This window comes from Mya arenaria, chromosome 12 (genome assembly GCF_026914265.1).
Source record: "Mya arenaria isolate MELC-2E11 chromosome 12, ASM2691426v1".
Taxonomy (NCBI): domain Eukaryota; kingdom Metazoa; phylum Mollusca; class Bivalvia; order Myida; family Myidae; genus Mya; species Mya arenaria.
In genome coordinates this window covers 8,986,392-8,997,696 of record NC_069133.1, presented here as the reverse complement: position 1 = coordinate 8,997,696, position 11,305 = coordinate 8,986,392, and the positions used below count along the sequence as shown (strand labels likewise).

Sequence of the window (11,305 nt, the reverse complement as noted above, 5' to 3'; positions counted from 1 at the left end):
CCGCCTTCCTCGCTGCTTGACATAATACAACAAATAGGTTTTCTGCTCTATAATAGTAGCCAGATAATAAATACAACCTCTAATTACGAAAGCACGTGTACAAGCGGCTTTTATAATAGCTACTTAGATATGTAAACCCACTGACTATCACCATACATTGCAATAGTCGGATATGCCTCGACCATCACTATGTACTGTATGGTAATAATCGTAATTACGTTTTATTTTGCTATGAAATGAATAATAAACATCTTGTTATATCACCTTTGAGTGTGAAAATCTGCTTATACGTGATACTGCTCTATTGTCATCGAATCAATCAAAACCAAGGGTGACAATTTACTTTTAACTGCGCTATGCAAAGAATATGCGTTTATGTATTTGATCGTTGTGTCTGAAATACCGAGCATGCACATGCCAAATTCGTATAATACCGCTTAAACTCGCAAAGTGGTCTCCAAACCTACAATTTATCATACTTAGTATAGTAGTGCTGGTTTGAGTATCCTAAAAAAGCCCGGACACGTATGTGTACATACGTCAATATCATACGTGTGCTCATACCTCAATATCATAAGTCAACTCATACCTCAATATTATAAGTGTGCTAATACCTCAATATCATAAATGTGCTCATACCTCAATATCATTAGTGTTCTTATACCTCAATAGTATAAGTGTGCTCATACCTTAATATCATTACTGTGTTCATACTTCAATATCATTAGTGTGCTCATTCATCAATAGCATAAGTGTGATCATACCTCAAAAGCATAAGTATGCTCATGCCTCAATATTATGAGTGTATACATACATCAATATCAAAAGTGTGCTCATACTTCAATATCAAAAGTGTGCTTATATCGCAATATCATAAGCGTGCTCATATCTCAATATCATCAGTGTGCTCATATCGCAATATCATAAGTGTGCTCATACCTTAATATTATAAGTGTGCTAATACTTCAATATCATAAGTGTGCTCAACTTTCAATATCATAAGTGTGGTTCTACCTCAATATTATAAGTGTGCTAATACCTCAATATCATAAGTGTTATCATACCTCAATATTTTAAATGTGCTCATTCCTCAATATAATAAATGAGCTCATACCTCAATATCTTTATTGTTCTCATTCATAAATATCATAAGTGTGATCATACCTCAATAACATAAGTATTCTCATACCTCAATTTCATTAGTGTTCTCATACCTCAATATAATGAGTGTGTACATACCTCAATATCAAAGGTGTGCTCATATCGCAATATCAAAAGTATGCTCATATCGCAATATCATAAGTGTGCTCATACTTCAATATTATAAGTGTGCTAAAACTTCAATATAATAAGTGTGTTCAAACCTTAATATCATAAGTGTGGTGCTACCTCAATATTATAAGTGTGCTTATACCTCAATATTATAAGTTTTATCATACCTCAATATCATAAGTGTGATCATACCTCAATAGCATAAGTACGCTCATACCTCAATTTCATTAGTGTTCTCATACCTCAATATTATGAGTGTGTACATACCTCAATATCATAATTGTGCTCATACTTTAATATCATAAGTGTGTTCATACGTCAATATTATAAGTTTGCTCATTTTTCAATATCATTAGTGTGCTCATATCGCAATATCACTTTTGTGTATATACGCACTTATCCTAAGCATGTACAACTTTTAATATCATTAGTGTGTACAAACCTCGATATAATAAGTGTTAACAACCCTCGATAAAATTAGTGTGTACATTCCTCAATACTATTAGTATGTACATGTTTTAATTTCATTAGTTTGTACATACCTCAATATCACAAGTATGTACATACCTCTTTATCATTAGTGCGTAAGTCCTCCAATATCGTTAAGTTGTAATAGATTCAATTATATTAATTAGCAACTACTTCAATATCATAATTATCACGTGCGTGTAAATGCCTGAATATAATCAGTGCGTACATACAGCAATATCATTTGTGTGTTTATACCTCAATATCGTTAGTGTAAACATACCTCAATGTCGTTAGTTTAAACATACATCAATATCGTTAGTGTGAACATACATCAATATCGTTAGTGTGTACATACCTCAATATCGTCAGTGTATGCATACCTCAATATTGTTAGTGTGTACAAACCTAAATATCGTTAGTGTGTACAAACCTCAATATCGTTAGTGTGTACATACCTCAATAGCCTTAGTGTGTACATACCTCAATATCATTAGTGTGTACATACCTCAATATCATAAGTGTGTCCATACCGCAATATCATTAGTGTGTCCATACCTCAATATCATTAGTGTACATACCTCAATAGCCTTAGTGTGTACATCCCTCAATATTTTTAGTGTGTACATCCCTCGATACCCTTAGTGCGTACATACCTCAATATCGTTAGTGTGTACATATCACAATATCGTTAGTGTGTACAAACCGCGATACCCTTAGTGTGTACATAACTCAATCTCGTTAGTATGACCATACCTCAATATCATTAGTGTGTACATACCTTTATATCGTTAGTGTGTACATACCTCAATACCATTATTGTGTACAAACCCTCATATCATAAGTGTGTACAAACGTCAATATCATTAGTGTATCTTAAATGTACCTTTTCCACAGGTCTGGGTCTTCTTCACTTAATGACAAGCCGGGCTAAAATGACCTTACGTATTGATACGAGTTTTCCAGAAGGGATTAAAGGATTCGACGAGTACTCGGGGTTTCATATTTCTCCACCAGATCAATACAACTTTACCGTTGATAGGAGGATCAACTCAAGATCAAGTATGTTTATCATAAAAAATGCAAGGATGATGTGGCAGACAGCTAGATCAAACACGTCTGGTTATGATCATAGTAATAATTGCCCTTGTCTTTCACCTAAATACTACTATAATGTTTCAATACAGTTGCTTGTTTATAGCGCAAACTTATAGACTTCTAGCGGAATACTTGTACTGCATTTAGTTGTTTATATAATTACCATACTGTGAATTAATATTCTCGAACCTCTTCTTAATATTTATATGATACTGATATAAATTGGGGTAACCCGGTATATTTACAAAGTGTCCGAATCCTTTCTCCTTACCGACACGGGTAAAGGCGGGGATATGAACCATCAGCCGTTTTCAACATTCGAAAGGACGTGGATAAGTCGCAAGGCAACTGTGTCCGAATGAATGAAGGAGGCTGGTGGTACAAACACTGCTCGTACAGTAACCTAAATGCACCCTACGATAGGGCTGGGTTTTCTTACAATTCCTTCGAACCATTCAAACGGTTGATGACGTCAACTATGATGCTGCGATTGAGTTAATTAGAGTAAACCGCAGTATTTAATGCATTTAATTGTGTTTTTGTAAATATATTCTAAAAGTGTTGCAGAATTATAAACTTGATGCATTTAAGCGAAACAAACCCGCATTTTTCTAACGCTATGAAATGTGAATAATTTCTAACTCAAACATGAAAGTGTTTCGTGAAGTTAGTGATTAAATCAAACCATTTACAAGTCATTAAGAAAAAATCTCTCATAGACAGTAAAAGGCAACAAGTGGGTAAATTATTGGAATTAATTTGCCCAATATCTCGAGGTGCAGATAGATTGCACATGTGGCTATTTCATGCCATTTAAACGCAAAACCTTCGGACTCCCCACAATTTAACCAGCCCAACTGCGTTCATACCCCGATAGTGACATTAATCCCGCTATCCATTCTTTAAAAAGAGTCATGATATATTTATGAAACATAAACAGTGTAATATCCAAAAGGAGTGGCGTTACGTAATAAATTGCGTTAAAATTGCCGTGCTGTATAGCGACGTGTTTAGCTCTGTGAACCGACATAGAAGTATTAATGATGTATCTACAATCTCACATTCGTGGTCATTATAAACGAAATTTATAAAACGCCTTTTCTATTCCGTATTTAGTGTTTGCCTTACTTAGTCAGACAATCAGGGGCGCTAGATTTTTAAAATGTTCAGTTTTTTATTTGTGAAGAATCGTTACTTGTTGCTAAAGACAACTCTTCATGAATAAATAAATTGCTATAACTGCGCATGTGTATTTAGTCACGCCTACTGTTTGCATATGCAAAGGCGCGATTTCAGTGTCAACGCTTATTTAAATGACGTCACACTACCTTGCAGTGATTGACGGGTCTTTTTGACAGGTGCACGGATTAATCTTAAAGCTGATGCAATTTCAGAGGGGCTAACACTAAGTCGGTTAGAATTTTTTAAGTAATTTTTTCGTAAAAAAGAAACCAACCTAAATCGTAGTTTTGAAGAATGAAGTTCATTGAGTGAGTCGGTAAGCTTAGTAAGAACGTGCATTGTTTTCACCATGTATTTTAGTAAAGGCATGATTGACGTCGCATGGAATTTAAAATGGAGAGACGCTTACACTAAAAATGGTCTGTGTCCCTCTTATAACAAACACTGAGGTTTTTTTAAAAAACAAAACAATTAAATATTTATATATTAGCACAAATAAGACTTATCAGAACATAACAGGCCTACTGCTTCAAAATATCCTCAGTCCAAAGGAAGCAAGGGTTTGGCAGATGGCAGTCTATCGAATGTTTCTGGAACGGTGAAGGGAACAACCTTCATTATCTGCAAGAAGGCCGCTAAAACAGAGCCAGGCTGTTGATTCTATGAACAAACTCTTACCCATATAAAAATGGTGTGAGCGATAACCCCGTGATTTTCTATAATATTAAATTATAATTAGCACAATGTTTCCTGTTCAGCAGCGTTTGGTTGTCGACAGCAATAAAACATTTATATCTTATTAAAAAGGGTGCAACAACGAAGATAGAATGATTGTTTTTTTTTATTTAATGCTATACAAAGCTAGTTCGGTTTCAATCAAGAAAATAGTATGTAATGAAAATACCGCTGGAGCGCGTTTCTATATAGATCTTAGAAGTAGTTAAGTCGTAAATTGAAATGATCTTATCATCCTATTATCTGCTACATAATGGGGAGAACAGAACTTAAGCCAATGTAAGAAAAGTCGAGGAAATTAAAACCATCAACGTGTTGCCATTTGTGACGACTATGCACATTTAGGTTTGTGGAAGGTACGTCTGATGAGCGAACGAGAAACTGTCATTTAAAAAGGCACTGTTAGGAAGTCGGACAATCGTGTGCAGTAACATGGATTTTATACTGTTGCTTTTATGATAAAGTTATATGGCATGAAGGAAATTATTGACTTTAAGTTAATTCTCAATGATTGTGAATGGATGGATTGAGCGTAGCGTACAAGCTTTTCATAATAATCAAGATATTACTTCAGGTCATCTAACTGACTAAGAAAACAACCTTATTTGCCGATACATCTCACGCTGTGAGTTTGTATCGGATGAGTGACAGTAGACGGACCTTTAAGCACCCGCGAAAGTTGAAATTCTTAAGGATTTAGTCTAGTACATAAGGATTGCCTATCTTGCTGATCATGTATGTTGTACTCTCAATAAAATATTACAGGTCTTCGATCCCGCAACCTTTCTACAATAACACTACAATAGCCAGTGCGCTTATTTTGCCGCCTATGTATATGTTTACGTGATTTACAGCAATTTGACTCTACACATATTTACATATATATAAAATTTAATCAAGCCTGAACTCTTTACATAATCATCATTTATAAAGAGCTTCATACCGTAAATCAAGGCCAAAACCAATAATTGCTTAATTCCTGTTGTCGTATTATACTTTTAACCAAGCACGTAACGAAAAGTAACTCCGTATAAAAGTTTGTTTTGTATTTTATTAGAGGTGTTCCTCCTTATATATATATATATAGAGAGAGAGAGAGAGAGCGCTATAAAATATGTATATTGCATATTGCATCTTTTTATATTTTATATATAAACAAAGTACCAATTTAATGTATTTTATCTTTCTCTGATAGGTTTTATAAAGTTTGTAAAATTAACAGATTGTTTGATACGGTTCTCGTAATAACATTTCAAGTAGTAAAATTCGGTTTGACTTACATTTTACTAATATTAGTTAAGAATACAAATACCAAAATGGTTTATAATATACTGGCAAAATTATAAAATATAATTTCAATGTCCCGATTGTATTTCGCGTCTCCAAACTGTTCTTCACTATGTTCCAACTCGATTGCTACTTCTCTCCCTATTCGTCTCCTACTTCTTCAAACTTATCACGAACACTGCACTATCTATTCATCGCGGGCACGTTCCCACTCGTTTACTAATACTACCCAAATTTGTATCCTTATGCTTTCCCAATTTATATCCTTATACTCTCCAAATTAGCCTCCTTACACTTTCAAAATTTATTTCCTTATACTCTCCAAATTCGACATACTATATTTTTCAAATCTCCGTATACCTTCTAATTCATCTCATTATACTCTCCAAATTTGTCTCCGTATATATTCCAAATTCGTCTCCGTTTTCTCTCTGCATTCGTTCCCGACACGTGTCTTATTCGTGTCCATATCTCTCCGCATTCGTCCCCAAACTGGAATTTATTAAAATATGCATTCCTTAAAAAATTAACTTGATCAAGCAAATATATACATGCATCATACATCGATGATCAAACAGTAAATAATATGTAACAGTACTTAAGAGTAATGATAACGATACAATGTTCAAATATGTAACGTTTGAGAATTAACTGTTACTTATATTATCAAACTAACATTCAAAATAAGAAGTACAGATATACTCATTAATAAAGTAATTTTGTCCCAAGTTATCAAATATTCTTCTTTGGCAACAACCACACCTGCTCTGTGAGACTCAATCATAATTGGCAACTACGACGAGCTTGCTCCTTAAGGATCTGCCTCAAGGCCTTTATTAACCAAACAATGTAGCACCGTTATCGAAAGCATGATATTCGCAAGGACCGGCGCTGATGGTTATCTGGAAGATAAGGGTTGATAGCTTAATGCTCAGGCACTACACAAAAATGTTTCAAAAAAGGATATGCCTACAAAAAACAATCTTGACATTACATGATAACCGCTCCTACAAGGGAAAATCCCATTTTAGTTTGGTACAGGCACTCCTTTTCCCTCGGCGCCAATTCAACATACATATGTTGTCCTGGAATAAGTTTGTTTGGTTCAGTTCTCTGAAAAATCTTATCTGCTTAACAAGTGTTTCACTTGTAATCCATTGTTTACTGCAAAACTTCCTTAGTATAAAAACTGCCCTGATAGCTCATTGGTCCGCTTCAATTGCTAAAAGATGTGGGTTTAAATACTGATCTGACGATATTATTACAACGAAGAAAGTAGCTCCTTCGCCTTGCACCGTTTTCTTGAAATAAACTAGTGTTTACATTCAAACATGGTGCTAAATGATATTTCTTCATAGATTATTATTATATATATAGTTCTGGGTTAACATTTGAGAAAAAAATGAACAAGAGCAAGATATGAATTTCAGTAGTTACTCATAAATTTGAGCCAAACTCGACCGTTGTTTCAAAAATTAACCTAATAAAGGAAATTAAAATACACTGCTGGTTTAACATATTTAATAAATATGGAAACAACAAAATGCTTTACTTTACATTAATAATTCAAAATACAAAAACTCGTTTGAGTAATGTAGCTATAATAACTAACATATGAAAGAAAATTTGAAATTTCATGCAACTATTAATCGCTAAGTCAATTTAGGTTGTAATTATTTTGGGAAGCTAACGTAAAAAAGAGTGTCCACCAAATTATACATGTATTATTAGACTGTCAGAAAACATTAAAGTCGTAACTGTTCATGTATGTTTGATTCGAAAAATAAATAAATAATAAATCCTGTATTTTGTTCATAGCTTAAAAGTTCCAGCAGTAACAGAAATTATATTGCGTTATATTCAATGTACTATGAAAGTTAAACACTCAATTTTGATACGCCAATATGATTCTAAAAGAAAGACTAAATGGCCTATTTTGTAAACAAAACAAAACAAGCTAAGCATAGTTGAAAGTATTTAAAACATTATGCAGATCTTTAAGAAATGAAATGCCGATTCATTTAAAAAAGGTTGCATAAAACAAACATATTTGAAAATAGCAAATACCTTCCTCTTTTTAGTTTACTTGTAAGACAATCTTCAAAGGCTGCCAAATTCCAAATAGCCGGGGGATCTGTGTTTTACATAATGTGATACCCATTCGGGCAAAATAAATCAAACCTCCAGACTTGGGGCAAATATGCCCAAGATTGTAAATGTACCCTAAAGGGTATTTGTGTTCACATGAACATAATTGCCCTGCATCAAAATTGATACCGACGGTATACCCCCCTTATGTAATTAGACATATATGTTATCAGGTTTTGCGTCAACAAAAACGAAGGCCAAGTTTGAAATAATTATAGCACACTAATGGGTTATGTCGCAGGTTTACATTCATGTACTTACTCAGGTACATATCAATATTTTTTAACGCATGACTTTCCATTTCAACGGAATAAATGGCATCGAATGGTTATATCTGCATAAAACAATTACTGATGTCATTATATTCACTGGACTGCAATTTGCATGTAATTACAAACTCTCAACCATTTGTGTTCAAGTTGATCAATCGGAAACAAATATTAAGAACACGGGACCGGATTTAAACGTGATAAGTATAGGTCAGCATTCGACATTGTAGTTTTAAGTATATTTATAATATAGTTCATGTGTTACACTTATAACACCTTTGATCCAATGTGTCGACGCGGCCATATCTATTAGTCGAATTATTCGCGTCGAAGCCTACTTAACGATATACTGTGCACAAAACACTTGGTTCAGATTTACTTGTTGAAGCATTAAGCAATAATGTTTCAATCGTCAAAGTTTCGTTGAGTGTTCTGTTGTCAATGTCACAGATTAAACTGGAACAGAGTTAGCTGTTATGTCATATTGTATGTCATGTTTGTTTTCTATGTTTGATTCTGTAACTTCTTATTTCTTCTCATCACCCTTATTTACTCATTTGCATGCATTTCCTATACTTAATTGACTGCATGGTGACCGTTGTTTTAACACCCTTTTCGGCGTTCTCAGGCACGCATGCGCAGTTCATATATTTAAATAGGACAGGCGCGACTATCCCTTGTACCAAGGCATTAGATATCCTTATTATCACATAAAGTGTGTTTAAAGTGTTTGTAGCCGAATTTCACTAAGAGAGCCCAATAGGAGTCGTGACATTAATGTGACACTACTCATAAAGTGCCTTATTTGGTTTACTTCTAGTAAACAGAGTAAGCTTATAATAAGTTTATTCTACTTCGTCAAAAACCCGTCCATTATGAAGATTAATTATTAAGATCTGTTTAAACTTCGGTTTCAGAAATCCCTAAACAAAACGGTTTATCATGCAGTTTATAAACACGAGGGTCAGAAAAAAACATTGTAAAAACAGACTAATTGGTAGCTCGCGAAGATCCGGTTCAGTTATCTATATCCTTAAACTTCACAAGACATCATTGTATTTCGTTTGCCGGAAGCTGCCTAACCACCAATAAAATCAGCTCTCACAGATAAAAAAATATCTGGAATGAATGCTTTTCGAAGAAATTGTAAAATGCGTGTTGTGTACACGGCGTTTCAGATTGACACAATCAAGATTAGTTCAATTGCTTGTAATGGTTTGTGAAAACACTTAAAAAGACCATTTCGTTGAAATGCTTATAAAGGAAGTACTTAAAATAGTGTCTACGTATGAGCTATTTGGTTGATAATAGCATGCTAAAATATTATAGTATTTCAAGTGAATCATAGGCAATTAAAAATCACTATGTAGGTTAAGGTTAGTAAATACATATTATTTATATTATCCATAAATCCTCGTTTAAAAAATTATTAATCATAAATAATATTTCAATAACGTGTATTAGAATAGAAATAATGAAGTCATATAAAATAAATTAATCTATCAATCAATTTATGATCGATCAATCAATCACATAATAAAAACGCGCGAACGGTATTAACAAGAATTTAAGTTTAAGAATATAATATGGTTTAAGGGAAACGTAAAATAACATGCCAGGTGCCTTGATTAAATGGTAAAAACATAAATTTAGATCTGTATGAAAAGAAAACGCAAATGCATTTCTCCAGTACAACAGTTGATATTGGAAAAGAGGTTAACTACCAATGCAAACGTTAATATGTTTATACAGTAGATAACACATATTCTTCCACCAGGCTCTAGCCGTCTTAACTTATGCCACTAGGCCGCGAACACAAATCCATTTCCTGCAATACAAAGGTTCATTATCATGACACTGTCGTTAATAACACCGCAGTCATTATTGTGAAAGTTGTAGTCAATGTAAACGTTATGAAATTGTTACATAAATAACATAAGATAGACGGAAAGGCAGCTGTGTGGTTATATCAGGCCGCCAGTCCGCTTACTTTACAGCGCTTGGCCTCTTACCTCACGTCGCTATGCCGCTAGCCTGCACACTTGACGCCGCCTAGCCGCCCAGCCGCTAGGCCGCGAAGCTGATTACCTCACTCAACTAGGTCGCTAAATACACATATATTCAAAACGAATGAAAGTACTCTGTCCATTTCAAATGTTAGCCGTGTGGGATACAAAAACAGATCACTAGATCAGATATTAGTAACATATTGTAAACATTAAAACTCTAACTATAATACCAGAAAGACAAAATCAGAATGTCAGTCAAGTTCTCATGTTTACAGTTTTGGTACTCTGATGTACGAAATAGGGAATATACTTATTTTCAATTTCGTCATAACAATGAGCGGTACATTGCCAATTGACCATTTATACGTGAGCTCTTTCATCTTAGCTTTTCCGCTTTTTACCTTTTTAGATGTGTATGCTAGCTTTTATATAGCTAAGAGCAATATTTTCTGCAAGTTTTAACGTATAAAGCTCAATTATCATACCAATATTATATTTATATATCCGTGTGTATATATTGTCATTAAGTAATGCATATATTTCATACCACAAGGTTTTCAGCATTGGAATCGTCCCATCAGTAACAGTTCCATCAAGTGTCAAGCGCCAAAGGAAGACACCACACAGCTAGCAATGTCAGACTAGAAACAACCAACCATGCTTCTTAAATGGAAATTGAACTGCCGTATAACCAGAAATTTATATGAGTGTATTGTTGAAAGAGAGGTAAACATATTTATCAATATTTCGAAGAAGCGTGTTTTTTTCTAGCATATTTCAGTGAAATCCTTGTCATAAGCACTTACAGGCGCAGAAATTGTTTTCTATTTTCTATTA

The 11,305-nt window shown here is 33.9% G+C and overlaps 1 long non-coding RNA gene across 1 annotated transcript; it reads right to left on the bottom strand.

Annotated features, from left to right (window-relative positions):
• Positions 1-5,822: 5,822 nt before the first annotated feature.
• On the bottom strand, positions 5,823-11,219 carry LOC128212281 (uncharacterized). Its single transcript, XR_008257420.1, has 3 exons — positions 11,016-11,219; positions 6,805-6,944; positions 5,823-6,534 (listed from the first exon to the last, which is right to left on the bottom strand). It is a non-coding gene; the product is annotated as an uncharacterized LOC128212281 (long non-coding RNA).
• Positions 11,220-11,305: the final 86 nt, after the last annotated feature.